We start from the raw sequence: 14,330 nt of genomic DNA on the forward strand, positions 1-14,330 counted from the left end.
CTGATACAGATGGAGAGATGAATTCATAACCAGAGGTTAAAACTATCAACAACACCATCAAGAGCTGTTTAACAGTAGAAAGTAACATCACCCATCAAAACAAGATCTAACATTACCATCTAGTGGAAAGATTTAGTAATGCAGCCAATAAAATAGAAAAAAAAAAAACATTTCCTATCTGGAAAAATAGAATAGATATTTCATTCCATAGCATATAAGGCTGCAAATAGATACTAGTCTCCCCATAAAGTATAAACCCAAACAGAGAAAATTTCAGAGAAGTCAGTTTGTAACTGGTGGATATAAGACCCCCCCCCCCCCGAAATTATTTTCTTTCTTTTTGAAAACACTATTATCAGTCAGACAAATTTGAATTGCTCTTTGAAACTTTGTGTATACCAGTAAAGGTGAACTATGTAATATCATGCATTAAATTATGTTGGTGAAAACAGTCTTGTGGTCTAGACCACAGTAAGGGTTGCACTTGGATTACTTTATATGGATCTTTAAAGCCTTTGAGCTGCTGATCTAGACAGTTTTCTTTTCTGGCGTTAAAGTTGCTTCACTCAAGATGTCATCATCATAATCAGTAAGAATTCATCATCATCATCATCAATAAGTCATCATCATCATGATCAATCCCCTTTTCGCCTTTTTCTACATGGGGTTAGGGTGGCATGGCTACGTTTACCATTTCTCTCTCTCTCTGTTCAATGCCACTCTCCAACACTCATGCCCAAATGTCACAGGTCTTCTCTAACACAATAGATCCACCTCTTTGAAGGATGCCCTCATTTCCTTATGCCTTCTTCCTGTCTGTCCTAAATCTTCTTCACCAGATGGTCTTCTGCTTTTCTGTGCACATGTCCAAACAACTGTAATCTGTTCTCTTTGACCTTTTCAGCAACTGGAGCTACTTTGGCTTTTGCTCCTATGTCCTCAGCTCTTCATCTGTCCCACAGTGTGCATCCTAATATCCATCTCAAGCACTTCATCTCCATCAGCTCTAGCTTCCTCAACTGTTCCACTTTCCTGCCCAGGTTTCTGTACCATACAGTAGTAGCTTACTTTTCAGCTTCTTTGGTATTCTTCTGTCATATACTACACCTGACACTCTGTGCCAGTTGACTTAGCCCCTCTGATTCTTACTTTCACCTCCTCAGACAGACTTCCCTTCTCCTCAACCACTTATCCCAGATACTTGAAGCTGTTGCCACTATTTTCCCTTCTACTTCAATTCTCACTTTTTTAATTTCACCCAATTGCTGCCATTACAATTGTCTTATTTGTGTCCAGTTTCATCTCATGTGCTATCAGTTTTGCATTCCATTCCTCTTATCCTTTGCTGAAGTTCTTGCTCAGGGTCTGTCTTTCTGTAATGCCATATCATCTGCATACAGTGACTTTGTTGATCCGTCTCATCTGATCTGTTTGAACAGCAGTGGGTTAAGAGCTGAACCCTGATGCATACCCACTCCGACTGAGAACCCCTCTGAGAGACCTAGCACTGTTCATACTTGAGTCATTGGGTCCTTGTACATAGCTTGCACCAATTCTGCCAATGTTTTTGGGACTTTAAACCACCACAGAACAGCCCAAATCAAATTTCTTCGGACCTCATCATATGCTTTCTCCAAGTCTAGGAATGCCCATTGGACTTTTTCCTCATTTATAGCTTCTTCTCATCTATCTGTCTTACTGCAAACATTGGGTCAGTTGTCCTGCATCTGGATCTGAATTCATACTGTTCATCTCTCATCTTGCTTTCTACTACTCTGCATATTCATTTATCAATCACTCTCTCCAGAATTTTCAAGCAATGTGACTGTGCCTACAGTTGTGAACGCCCCCTTTATTCTTGAACAATGGCACTAGTATGCTTATTCATCAGTCATCTGGGTTACACCTTTCTCTCCATAATGCTATGAGTACCTCCAGAAGCCATTTCTTCCTTATTTCATCCAGCATCTTTATCGTATCTGCTGTGACCTCATCGGAGCCTGCTGATTTCCCTGACTTAATTTCCCTTAGTAATATTCATACTTCTTGTATGGTGGACTCTTCTTCTCTCATTGTAAACTGTGTCTGGGGCAGTACAGCTTCTGTGGGGTTTTCTTCATTCAGAAGCTGCTGGAAGTACTCATTCTATCTGCCTTTGATGTCCGGTGAACTGGTGAGCAGGCTGTTGCTGGCATCCTTTATGAAGGCTGTCTGACTATCTTCTTTATCTTTCTGTCTTTGCCTTGCAATCTGATACAGTTTCTTTGTGCCAGCTACTGAGTCACTTTCCAGAAGCTAGTAGAGTGCCTGCGATGCCTTGTTCTTTGCAATTGCAACTCCTTTCTTAGCTTCTTTGCTAGCCAACTAGGATTCCTTCCTAGCCTGGTCTGCACTCCTTTTCTTCTTGTCATGACTTCTTGAACTTCTGCATTCCAACACCAGCTTACCTTATGTACCTTATTTCCATACCTGGCTCAGCCACATATCTGTTCTGTAGTCCTCACACATGCTGTTTTGAAGTGCTGCTATTCTACTTCAACTCCACCCATTTCCTCCTTGTCACTCATCTCTCTCTCTCTCTCTCTCTCTCACACGGATGACAAGCAGGCAGGATATTTCATTTAGATACTTTAATACATAGAAACACATCAGGATGGATAGCAGCATTTTAAAATGCAAACTGGCTAACAGACAGACGTTACATACATAACACGCTTACATCTCAAAGGTTTACTACAAAATGGCAGTCTAGCTTGCATGTGCTCAGTATTTATACACTTGTACAAGCCCTTGGATATTTTCTTAAAGGTACATGCACACACATTGATCTACATCCTCCCTCTTAAAAAGATTGTCCTTTATAAAAAACAATATCAGAGTTAAATATGAATTACTATATACATCAGAAACAAAACACAATGTTCATGTCCAAGTTGCTTCATATCTGTTACAGGGTTTAGAGATGTAATCATATCTTGTAACATAACACTCTGGACCAAATATAGCAACAGGGACAGTCTTCAATGCACAGCTCGTATCAAGAACTTCTGGATTTGTCACAGGAAATGGAATGTCCTCTAGAACTTCCTCAGGAATTGGAACACCAGACAACTCACTCTTGAGATAAAGAGTCTTTCTCACAGGCTGTGTGCTGAGGTATAGGCTTGGAAACCAGTCTCAAATGCTTCTGATTCCACCTAAAAACTGCTCCTTGTGATTCCATAATGTGTGATCTCAGCTCTGGACAAATATTCTTCATGACACCAATCCGATCATAATCTCTGGACATTTGTATCCTTACCACTTCTCCTTCTTGTAATGGATTGAACGGTTTGCTGGTTTTATCATAGTAGGACAGAACCCAGAAGGGTTAGGTGCTTCTTCAACAGACTGGTTTTCACTGACCTGTTGTTTTTGACACATGGAACCAACAATTGACGGGTTCCTATCAGCTGACTGAAGACGCAGGTTAGCGAATGCGACTTGGTTGAGCTGTAAATGCTGAAACGGCAAAATATCGAAGCGGCATGTAAGCGAATTCTTTCCCTGGGAAAGAATTTGCTTGGCCAATGCGGTAGTTTGCCATTTTCGGCACTGTAGTGCGGTCTCGGAGTTGGTATATTTAAGTAGGGGGTGGCAGGCAAAGCCCCCACGTAATATCATGTATTAAAGTGTTTTCTTTTTTTTTTTTTTTTTTGGAACAGCGATTTTTTTTCCCTTGGAAAAAAAATCGCTATTCTGACAGTTCGGTTTTGTAAGCTTTCGCTTACATGGGGTCGATTAATCACCGTTTGCTAACCTAAGCATTCAGTGATCTAATATAGACCCCAGTTGACTACTGATTGGTAATGTGGTTGTGGTTTGTCTCGACAGAAGTCTCTGAGCAGATGAACCAAGATGTTTATCAAGAGGAATATTTCTGAGATTTATGAGATTCAGGAAAACATCACTATTATCTTGTTTTGACTTCTCAAGTAACTGTTTTGCACTTTGAACTGCACATTCTGCCAAACCATTTGACTGCAGGTACTGAGGGATACTTTTGACATAAGTAAAGTCCCATTCTTCAGCAAATCTTTTGAACTGTTGGCTTGCATGCCATTGTCAGAAATAACTTTGTGTGGACTACCCATGGACTGCAAAATTATGCTTCATGTTAGTAATAACAGTAGTGGATGCTAGATTAGGAAGTAGGCCAATCTAGAACCAATTGGAGTAAGAATCTACTGACACCAAATAATGCTGACCATTCCACTCAAAAATGTTGGTGGCTACTGTCGACCAAGGTGGTTCTGGAATCTGGTTTAGCTTTGTATTATTACATACTGAACAAAATGAAAGTGCTCTCTCAATGTCTTGTGACATAGAAGGCCAAAATACTAGACCTCTCACCCTTCTTTTGGTAGATTCCATTCCTGGGTGACAGCGATGCAAGACAGTAATGTACCTCTGGTTGCAAGGACTTTGGAACAATCACTTCTGGACATTTCAAAATGATATCTTTGTCAGACAAATTCTCATCTCTCTATGGAAAATAAGATTGCACTTCCTGAGGTAAACTAGATTGTTCTGACAGCCATCCTTGATTGATAAAGTGGTTGAGCTTTTGTAAAACTGGATCTGTGTCTGCATGATCTTGTCAACTCATCAAGACTTGTGGAAGAAAAATGTCTCACTTCCATGACTTTAAAATCAAGGTTCTCATTCTTGTGCTGTTCTGTGGTGTTTCTGGGCAAACTGGACAATATATCAGCAAGATAAAGAAGTTTGCCTTTCTTGTAGACAAGACTGAAATTAAACTTTTGCAGTTTCAGCATCATGCATTGCAGTTGGGCCGGAGCTGAATGCATAGGCTTTCTCAAGATAGTGACTAGAGGTTGATGGTCTGTTTCAATCTGGATAGTTCTACCAGAAACATAATCATGGAACTTTGAACATGCAAACACAATTGCCAAAAACTCTTTCTTGTTCTGGGCACACTGCATTTCAGTTTGGGTAAGAGTTCTTGATGCACAGGCAACAAGTTGATCCTCTTGTAGAATGACTGCACCAAGACCAAATTTCAAAGCATCACACTAATGAGTTACTGGTTTGTGAACATCACAGTATCTGAGAGTTGGCAGACTAGCAATTCTCTGTTTCAGGACTTCAAATGCTCTTTGGTGTTGCTCTAACCATGACCAGGCTACATCCTTACATGTCAGCTCTCTGAGTGGTGCTGATAGTTGGCTCAAGTCTGGAATGAACTTGCCTAGATAGTTGGCCGTGCCAAGAAAACATTGTAGGACTTGAACATAGTCTGGAGCTGGCATCTCAAGATTGATTGTTTGCTTTGAAGGATCTGGTCATAGGCCTGAACTAGTAAATAAATGAGTAACATAAGTAACTTCTTGCAGCCTGAATTTACATTTGCGTGGCTTGAGCTTGAGATTCACTTGATGTGCCCTTTCTAGAACTTTTATGAAGTTTCTGTCATGCTCAGCTTCATCATGACCTCCTACTAGTATGTCATCTACTATAATACCTCAAGGATACCCAGAAAAACATTTTGCTCTACTGCATGCTGAAAGACTTCCCTTGCAGAATTTATCCCAAATGGCATTCTCAAAAATCTATACCTGCCAAATGGAGTACTGAAAGTAGTGAGCAATGATGATTTCTTGTCAAGCTGAATTTGACAAAATGAACTCTTTGCATCTAGGACAGAAAAAATAGTGGCATTTCCATCAAGGCTATGACTTCTTCGACTGTGCACATTGCATGTTGAGGTCTTTTTTATGCTTTGTTCACATCTCGTGGATCAATACATATTCTGATGTCATCTGAGCTTTTCTTATGCGCTACCACCATGGAAGCGAGTTTCAGCTGGACAAATTACACCTTGTTGCACCATTTTATCTAGTTCAGCTTTGACTCTGTCCTGCATGGCTATTGGAACTTTATATGCTGGCCTAACAACTGGACTGAACTCTGGGTCTAACTTCATGGAGTATACAACTGGAAGTTTGCTAGTTTGTCTTTGAAAAGATCAGCATAAGTAGAAAAAATGTAATGGGCAAAATTAGAGTAGTGGTCTTTCAAGCTAACTTGGTAGACTTCCTTATTAAATGAAAGCAGTTCCATTTTCAAACGGTCTCTAAGCTCTAATAATGCTTGGACATGCCTCTTGACCACACAAAATAACAAGTTGTAACATCCCCCAGCAGAGTAACATGAAAGCACTACTGAGCCTTCGGTTTGAATTTCTTCACCTTCAGAAGCAACAAGATTTGTGTGCCTTGCCAAATCAAGCCTTCCACCAAGACACACTCTCGCAAATATTTCTGCTGACATAACATTACACTGAGCCTGTATCATCTTTGAGCTCTCAGGGTTTGGCATTATCCGAACAGTACAAAATACTTCATTCTTTGCCCTTACATCTACTGCATTAACTGTTTCATGAAGCACTGACACACCATTAACATAAAGAGTAGGGTTGTAGCTTTCTAATTGACCAACTCGTTTCTTAAAATGTTCTCTTTTGATAAAAGAATGTGGGCCATTTGATTTAAAAATATTATGAAATGATTCCATTTATTGCATTTGTGGCATTGTTGACCACAAGCTAAACATTTTTCCCTTTTAGATTCATGACTTCCACCACAGTTATGACAGCTGGCAGTGAAATTAGGTTGGGACCCATGCTTTGAGTTTGCTGACTCACTCTTATGCTTCACTGAGACTGTGTAAACTCTGGAATTTGCTGGAAAGCTCTGGGGTTTACCAGTGAGTGCTGCAAGGGTTACAGCTGCTGCCACGTGCTTGAGCCTATTTCTTTTAATGACATGCTGCATACTATCAACATGAGCTTTATCACTGTGCCTTCTAGAGCTGTTCTCATTTGTAAGCATGTGTGTGTGCTTTTCTGTGAGCTCATATATATGACAAATCTCAATGCCCTTATTCAAATTTAAATCACTATCAGAAAGCAAAATCTTTCTCACAGCATCATCTTTAATAACACACACAAGTCCGTCCTTTATCAACTCATCCCTTAAATCACCACATCTGCAGGTTTTAGCTTTACTTCTCAGTTCAGTCATATATGCTGCAAAGGTTTTACCAGGCTTTTGATCCCTTGTACAAACTTAAGTGCCTTTCCATTGTAACATTTGTCTGGGGGTTACACGTCTCTAAATCTATGTTTTAAGCACTCAGGGTCCTCCCTTGACTCAGCCAGTACAACACTATGATGGTTTTCCCCCTCTACTGTATTGATAGCAGGTGCATACATAAATTAATGTTCCCTGTCTATGGTTTCTGACCCAGCTAAATTAAGTAGAATAAATGTCTTTGTACAGTCATATTTATCAGAAAATGCAGCCTGTATGAAAATGTCATACTCTTTGTTAAACACTCTCCAGTTTTCAGCAATATTACTGTCAAACACAAGTGCAATGGATTTTCATACTCCATCTGCCATGCCCACAAAGTGCACACAAATACATTGAAAATATGGCCTTTGTATTTCTGTATGAATAAATCGTGCTGTGAGCTTCTAATAATATTCAAATGCACAATAAACTCTTCAAAATACTGTACTATGTAATATGCTCTGTAATGGCTGTATTCTGTGAAATATGCCCTGTAATGGCTGTACTTTTGCAAAATAACTGTACTGTAGCACTGCACAAATATGCAATCACTTTTATACACTTCTGATAACTTGGATATCATTGCTTAATATGAAAAATACATGCTTTGCGAAAATGCGGTCATTTCCCCTTATTTTATTCATTTTATTCAATATGGACTTTATTTCAAACATTTTCAGCAGTAATTCTAACATTTTATCAATATACACTTCTGATACCATGTCACTCATCTCTCTGTCTCTCATACAGATGACAAGCAGGTGGGGTATTTTGTTTAGATGCTTTAATACATAGAAACACCTTAAATTACAAACAAACTGGATAATAGACAGACCTTACATACATACATGCTTACATCTCACCGGTTTGTTACAAAATGGCAGTCGAGCTTGCACGTGTTCAGTACTTATACACTTGTATAAGCCCTTGGATAGCTTCTTAAAGGTACATACACACATTGATCTACACTCATCTTCTTGAGGTGCTAGAGCCCTGAGTAATTCATTGAACTTTTGTGCTTTCTCTCATGTGAACTTCCAAGTTTTCAGTCTGGTCACTGTTGATCTTAGTGCCTTCTCTGACTACTGCTTGCAGCTGATTGTGGCAACAAGTGGTTTATGCTGCATGTCGACTGTTTCACTGGGGATGACTTTGCAATCACTGATTCTACCCCTCTGCCCTTTCCTTGCTATGAGGAAGTCTACTTGAGCTGCATGTTGGCCACTCTTGCACATGATCTTGTGATTGTCTCTCTTTCTGAACCATGTGTTGGCTATTGTCAAGCCTGACTGACAGAAGTCTATAACAGCCTCTACTTCTTTATTCCTGTTGTCCCACCCATATGGATCCACGCAGTCCTCGTATCTTGATCTGTCTGTCCAGAAGTGTGCATTCAGGTCATCTGTTGTCAACAGCAATTCTTGTTGTCCAGCTTTTTCTAGTAGCACCTGCAACTGCTGTCTGAATGCACTCTTTTCCTCACTATCACAACCCTGCTGTCAGGAAAAGGCTGAGATCAGGAATTCTGTCCTATCATTAGGCTGGAGTCTGATTACTATGAGTCTGTCATCAATTCGGATGACATCCCTCGCTGTCTTTTGAAGTCTATCCATCACCACAATTCCTACACCATTTCTAACCTGTCCTTCTCCTGAGTAGTAGACTCTGGATCCCAAGCCAACTGGCTTTGCTGTACTGCCCTTCCATCTTGTCTCCTGGATTCATAGGATGTCCAGCCTCCTCGTTATCATCATGCCATCCACTTCCAAGCTGCATCCTGTCAGTGAATCTACATTGAGTGTAGCAATTCTTAGTTCACGTTTGACAGGTTGATTGGTTTTACATCCAGCATTCATTCAACAAAGCTATCCCAGCTAATCCAATAATTGGACACTGGCCAGCCAGTAGCTTTTTGACCCAGAGCTGCTGGGTTATATGGCAGGCACACACTAGTCAACAGGGGCACATACACCCCTCCTCCATTAGCATGCATACCTGGTGTGGGTCAGAGTAGGGTAGATCTTCAACCCACTTATCAATAGTAAATACCCATGCCCATGAGGTAACATTAGCCAATATGACCAAATTACCTACAGCTATATTTTTACACCATCAAGTGTCTAACAGGAAGTGTTAAAGTGAGGAGAAGAGAAGTGCAGGCTATCCCTAGGTGTGGAAGCCCTGGGTCAATAAGTTACTGTCCGGCCTGTGTTGAAATAAAAGAAAACATCATTCTGTAATAGAGGATAATATTTAATAATCACTTGCTTAATCTTAAAGTAATATATGGCATATGTAATGACTAGGTGAGGTTCTGCCTAGTTGGGTGCCATAGTCTTGTTGTCTTATTTTGCAGTTGTAGCAGTATTATGATTTTGCTGCAGGATCTGTGCCCATACAAACTGTTTTCACTCAAATTCTATTGAAAAGATTAGATATTCTGTTTATTTGCCTGTTTAAGTTGTACCTACCAAGCTTTCTATTTGTTGTAACTGTTACTGACTTCCCTGCTCTTTGATTGTTACACTGTTACAACCCCCTCCCCTTCTGCTTTTGCATTAAGTTCTGCTCTCCCTGCTACAGTAACCACAGGATGTTCTTCGTGTTTCACTGCTGCAGTCATCACACTTTGGGTTATCTGCCTGCAGGTAGCCCTCAGTCAGCCCAAATACCAGAGTCTTGGGATTTCTGTGTCGGATGTTGTCTCCTCTTCCATGATGTCAGGTCGTCAGAGGTATAAAACATGCAGCCGACACCATTACATAAGTCTTTCTTGCCGTGAAGGAGCCAGAAGCAGAAGCAGTTCGCAAGTGCCGGTCGGCCGCTTCCTGAAATGATCAGTTTTCGAATTTCAAACCTGAAGTCTTCTAAAGCTAAGTACCCTGTTGGGGATCCTTTTTTCTTGCTCTAACCGATATCAGAAAAAGTTAACAATTGTCTTGCTTGTGGAAAGCAAATACCTCACAGAGATTTTCAGTCTTACTGCGTCACCTGTTTAGGCCCAGACCACAATGTCCCTCGCTGTCAGTTTTGTGGCTTGTTTAATGCCTGAACCATTCATCAAAAGGCTATCTTTGTCACTAAATTCTTTTGCTCTCATTCTCCGTATTCTGAAATGGCTTTGATAAGCCATCCAATTACCGATCTTCCGAAAAAACATAAAGATAAAGACAGAGACAGACTGCATAGGTTCAAAACTGCCGACAACGCTTCCGTTAAGCTAGTCACCAGTCCCACTTCTACAGATTCACAGGCCTCTGCTGTGACCCATTCGGAGTCCAGTATGCCACAAGATGCTTCTTCAACTATGAAACCTGCAGCTGTCTCTACCTTGGATGGGTCCAGAGCCGCTGTGCAGGCATCGGCTTCTGAGGGTGTATTCTGACCTACCAATGTTCGTATTAAACTGACAACTTCATTTTTAGCTAAATCTACCGAGTTTCTCAGGCCCAGAGTTTGCACTATGCCTAGAAAACCAATGACCAAAGTGCATGCTCAAGCTCCCGTACCACAAAAACAAAAGCTTAGAATGGCTGAAGACCTTATTACTCTAATTAGGGGAAGCCAGCTTTCCCCTGCTAAAATACAAAGAATTTAGTTTCCCTCTGATTCTACAGACCAGGAGTCTTGACTCTGACCCTTCTGATTACCAGGACATACACTTATCAACCTATGAGAAATCAGATGCAGAGGAATCCATTCCCTCTGCCTCCCCTCCAGAGGATTTTTTTTTTGGTGAAACCTTGCATACTTTAAGAGAGCATTTCTGCTGGGAATGCCAGGACTATCCACAGTCCAAAAAGAGACTCACAGAATTTTTAGAGTTGCCTCAGCACAGGCCTCTAGCTATAAGCCTGTTCTGGATATTGTAGATGATGTCTTCATGGAATCCAGTCTTACTCCTAACACTTTACCACCAGCCCCTAGAAAACCTGACAGCTACTACAAAGTACCTGATTCTCACAAATTTCTCTTTAAGAATCCTACTGTGGATCCAGAGACCATTTCCCAGGGACCTAAAGGCATTAAGGCTACTACAGCCAAAAACCCTATCCCTTCAGACAGGGATTCAAGAGCTTTAGACAGATGAGGTAAGAAGCAACTCTTGCCATCAGAGCTTTGAATTGCCAGTTTCACATGTTGAAGTACCAGCAACATATTATAGAACTAATTAAACAAAAAATGGTGTTACTTCCAGATTGTGCAGAAAATAAAGATTTACAAGAGTTAATGCATTCTGCAAACCAAGTTAGTAAACATACTTTGCAGTGTGGTTTTGATGCCTTAGAAGCATCTTGCAGGGCTTCAGTCACTGGGTCTGTACTGAGAAGGCATGCTTGGCTGAAGGAACAAATCTTGCCAGATCATGTCAAACCAAAATTACTAGATGCTTCTTTAAATCAGGACCATTTGTTTGGCACCAAAGCAGAAGAAGTTCTTAAAAAGATGGAGAAAAAAGCTAAGTCTATGCAAACTGTCAAAGATTTCTTACAGGTGCAGCCACCTTGATTCAGTAGGCATTGGCCTTCTAAAAACTTGTCCTTTCCAGCCCCTTCCAGGCCTTCTCAGTCCAAACTCTGGGAAAACAGGCCCAAGAACACAGTCTCAGGGAATGCAGAGATCTAAACAATGGAGTGCTCCCACCTCTAAAACAGGGAGTGTTAAGCCACCCCCTTATGGAAAAAGTTCACAATGACTTTTCAATTATCCTAACCAGCCATGCCCAATTACTTGTGCCCCTAGGAGGAAAACTTGACCTTCGTGCAAAAAAACTGGATGTCCATTACTCAGGACCAATGGGTTCTAAACATTGTATCCCAGGGATACAGATTCTACTTCTATTCACTACCAACTCCAAGCGGGTTGCCAAACCTTCCTCCAAACCAGTGGCAGAGACTCAAAAGCAATACTTTCTCTTCTCAATATAAGGGTTATTGAACCTGTTCCAGTAGAACAAAGGGGAAAGGATTTCTACTCCAAACTGTTCCCGGTGCCCAGAAAAGAGGGTTCTTGGTGCCCTATCCTGGATCTATCAATTCTCAACACCTTTCTGGTGGTCCCAAAATTCAAAATGCTTACCCTGCAGCAGCTTCTCCCAATGCTAGGCAAGGATGCCTGGTTAGTCACCCTAGACTTAAAAGAAGCTTATCTGCACATCCCCATAAGGGAGTCTTGCAGGAAATATCTATGTTTCAGGGCAGGCACTATGCACTATCAGTTCTCTGCACTTCCCTTTGACTTATCTACTGCACCCAGAGTATTCACAAAGTGCCTGGCTCTAGCCATTGCATACTGCAGGCAGATAAATACTCAAATTTATCCATACTTGGACAATTGCCTGATTCAGACGGACAGTCAGGAATTGCTACTTCAACACCTGGCATAAAAGACTCCTATCTTCACTGGGGTACACCATCAATGAAAAGAAATCACAATTGGTGCCCAGTCAAAAAATTGTATTCCTGGGAGCAAGCTTGAACACAACTTCCCAGATGGCATTCCTCACTCCAGAAAAGCAGGTCTATTTGACAAACTACTTCAAACTAATGGCCCCCAAAACCCAGCTACCTGCAAGGAAAATACTGCAAGCCCTAGGGTTCATGGTCTAATGCACTCTGCTAATTCCATATGCAAGACTGGATATGAGGAAACTTCAGTGGTACTTAAAAAGTCTCTGGTGTCAACATTCTCAGGACCTAGAAACAGTGATTCCTATCATACCTTGTCTAAGGACAGAGTTCCTTTGGTAGCAGAAGCATGCAACCACAACAAGGGACTGCTTTTCACTCAACCCCTCACCGCCAAAACCTTGACAACAGATGCATCAGACCATGCATGGGGGGGCTCACATGGCAGGCAAATGCATTCAAGCCAAATGGAGCCCAGGACAAATTCTCCTGAATATCAATCAAAAAGAGATGCTAGCTGTACAGAATGCTCTGACAGCCTTCAAACACCTAATCCTTCCAGGACAGCTCCTGATAAAGACAGACAACACCACAGTTATGTGGTATATAAACAAGCAGGGGGGAACCCATTCTTACCCACTCTGCAGGTTAGCCATGGCCCTGTGGAACACAGCCCTGAGCAACCAAGTGCACCTACAAGCTCAGTTCCTGCCAGGCAAACAAAATTCACTGGCAGACGACTTAAGCAGAACTCTACTGGACCCACACAAGTGGAAATTGGAGCCCAACCCATTCACACTTCTAATCCAGAGGTGGGGGACACTGGATGCGGACCTCTTTGCCTCCCCCAAGAACCACCAATTGAGCAAATTCTGCACCAGGAACCCTCACAGCAGGGCCTGGAAGGTGGATGCCCTATCCTTCCCATGGGAAAACCTCTCAATTTATGCCTTTCCCCCTCTGCCCCTCCTCACAAAAGTACTACTCAGGATCAAACAGGACAAGCCAAGGGCAATCCTTATTGCCCCAGACTGGCCATGCCAGCACTGGTACCCACTCCTACGCAGTCTGACAGCAGTGCCACCCTGGCACCTACATCAGACTCCCTCCCTGCTGTGTCCTAACAGGAGGGACAGATTTTGCATCCACAGCTGCAAACCCTGAACCTTGCAGCCTGGCTTATCCCCTGAATACACCACTAGCAACCCTCAGCAAGCAGGTGCTGGACATCATCCTTGAGGCCAGAAGGCCTAGTACTAGGAAATCCTATACTGAAAAGTAGCAAAGATATTGTTCTTGGAGTCAGTCTCAAGGAAAGGACACAGCTGTGCCTCCTTACCTCAAATCCTTGATTACCTGGCAGAGCTGCTCCACAGAGGCCTATCCTTCTCCTCCATTAAGATCATGCCTCTGCCATCTCAGCTCATTATAATACTGAGACACCCCGTTTTTCTCACCCTCTCATCAAACAGTTCCTGAGAGGGGCTAACAATTTAAGGCCCCCTAGGAGAGCTCCCACCCCTGCCTGGGACGGGGACCTTAACTTTGTACTGGAAAAGCTCACGCTCCCCCCTTTTGAACTGGCTGCTTCAGTAGAGTTAAAATTCCTCTCTTGGAAAACAGCCTTGCTTCTAGCAATTACTTCAGCAAGAAGAGTGTCGGAATTACAGGCACTAATGGGTGTGAAACCCTTCATTATTTTCCATGCTGACAGGGTTTCCCTCAGGACTAACCCATCCTTTATGCCTAAGGTGGTATCCAGTGTGGCTCTAAACCAATCCATCTA

The sequence above is a fragment of the Protopterus annectens genome, chromosome 5.part0 (assembly GCF_019279795.1).
Source record: "Protopterus annectens isolate FY-2018-M chromosome 5.part0, PAN1.0, whole genome shotgun sequence".
Lineage (NCBI taxonomy): Eukaryota > Metazoa > Chordata > Ceratodontiformes > Protopteridae > Protopterus > Protopterus annectens.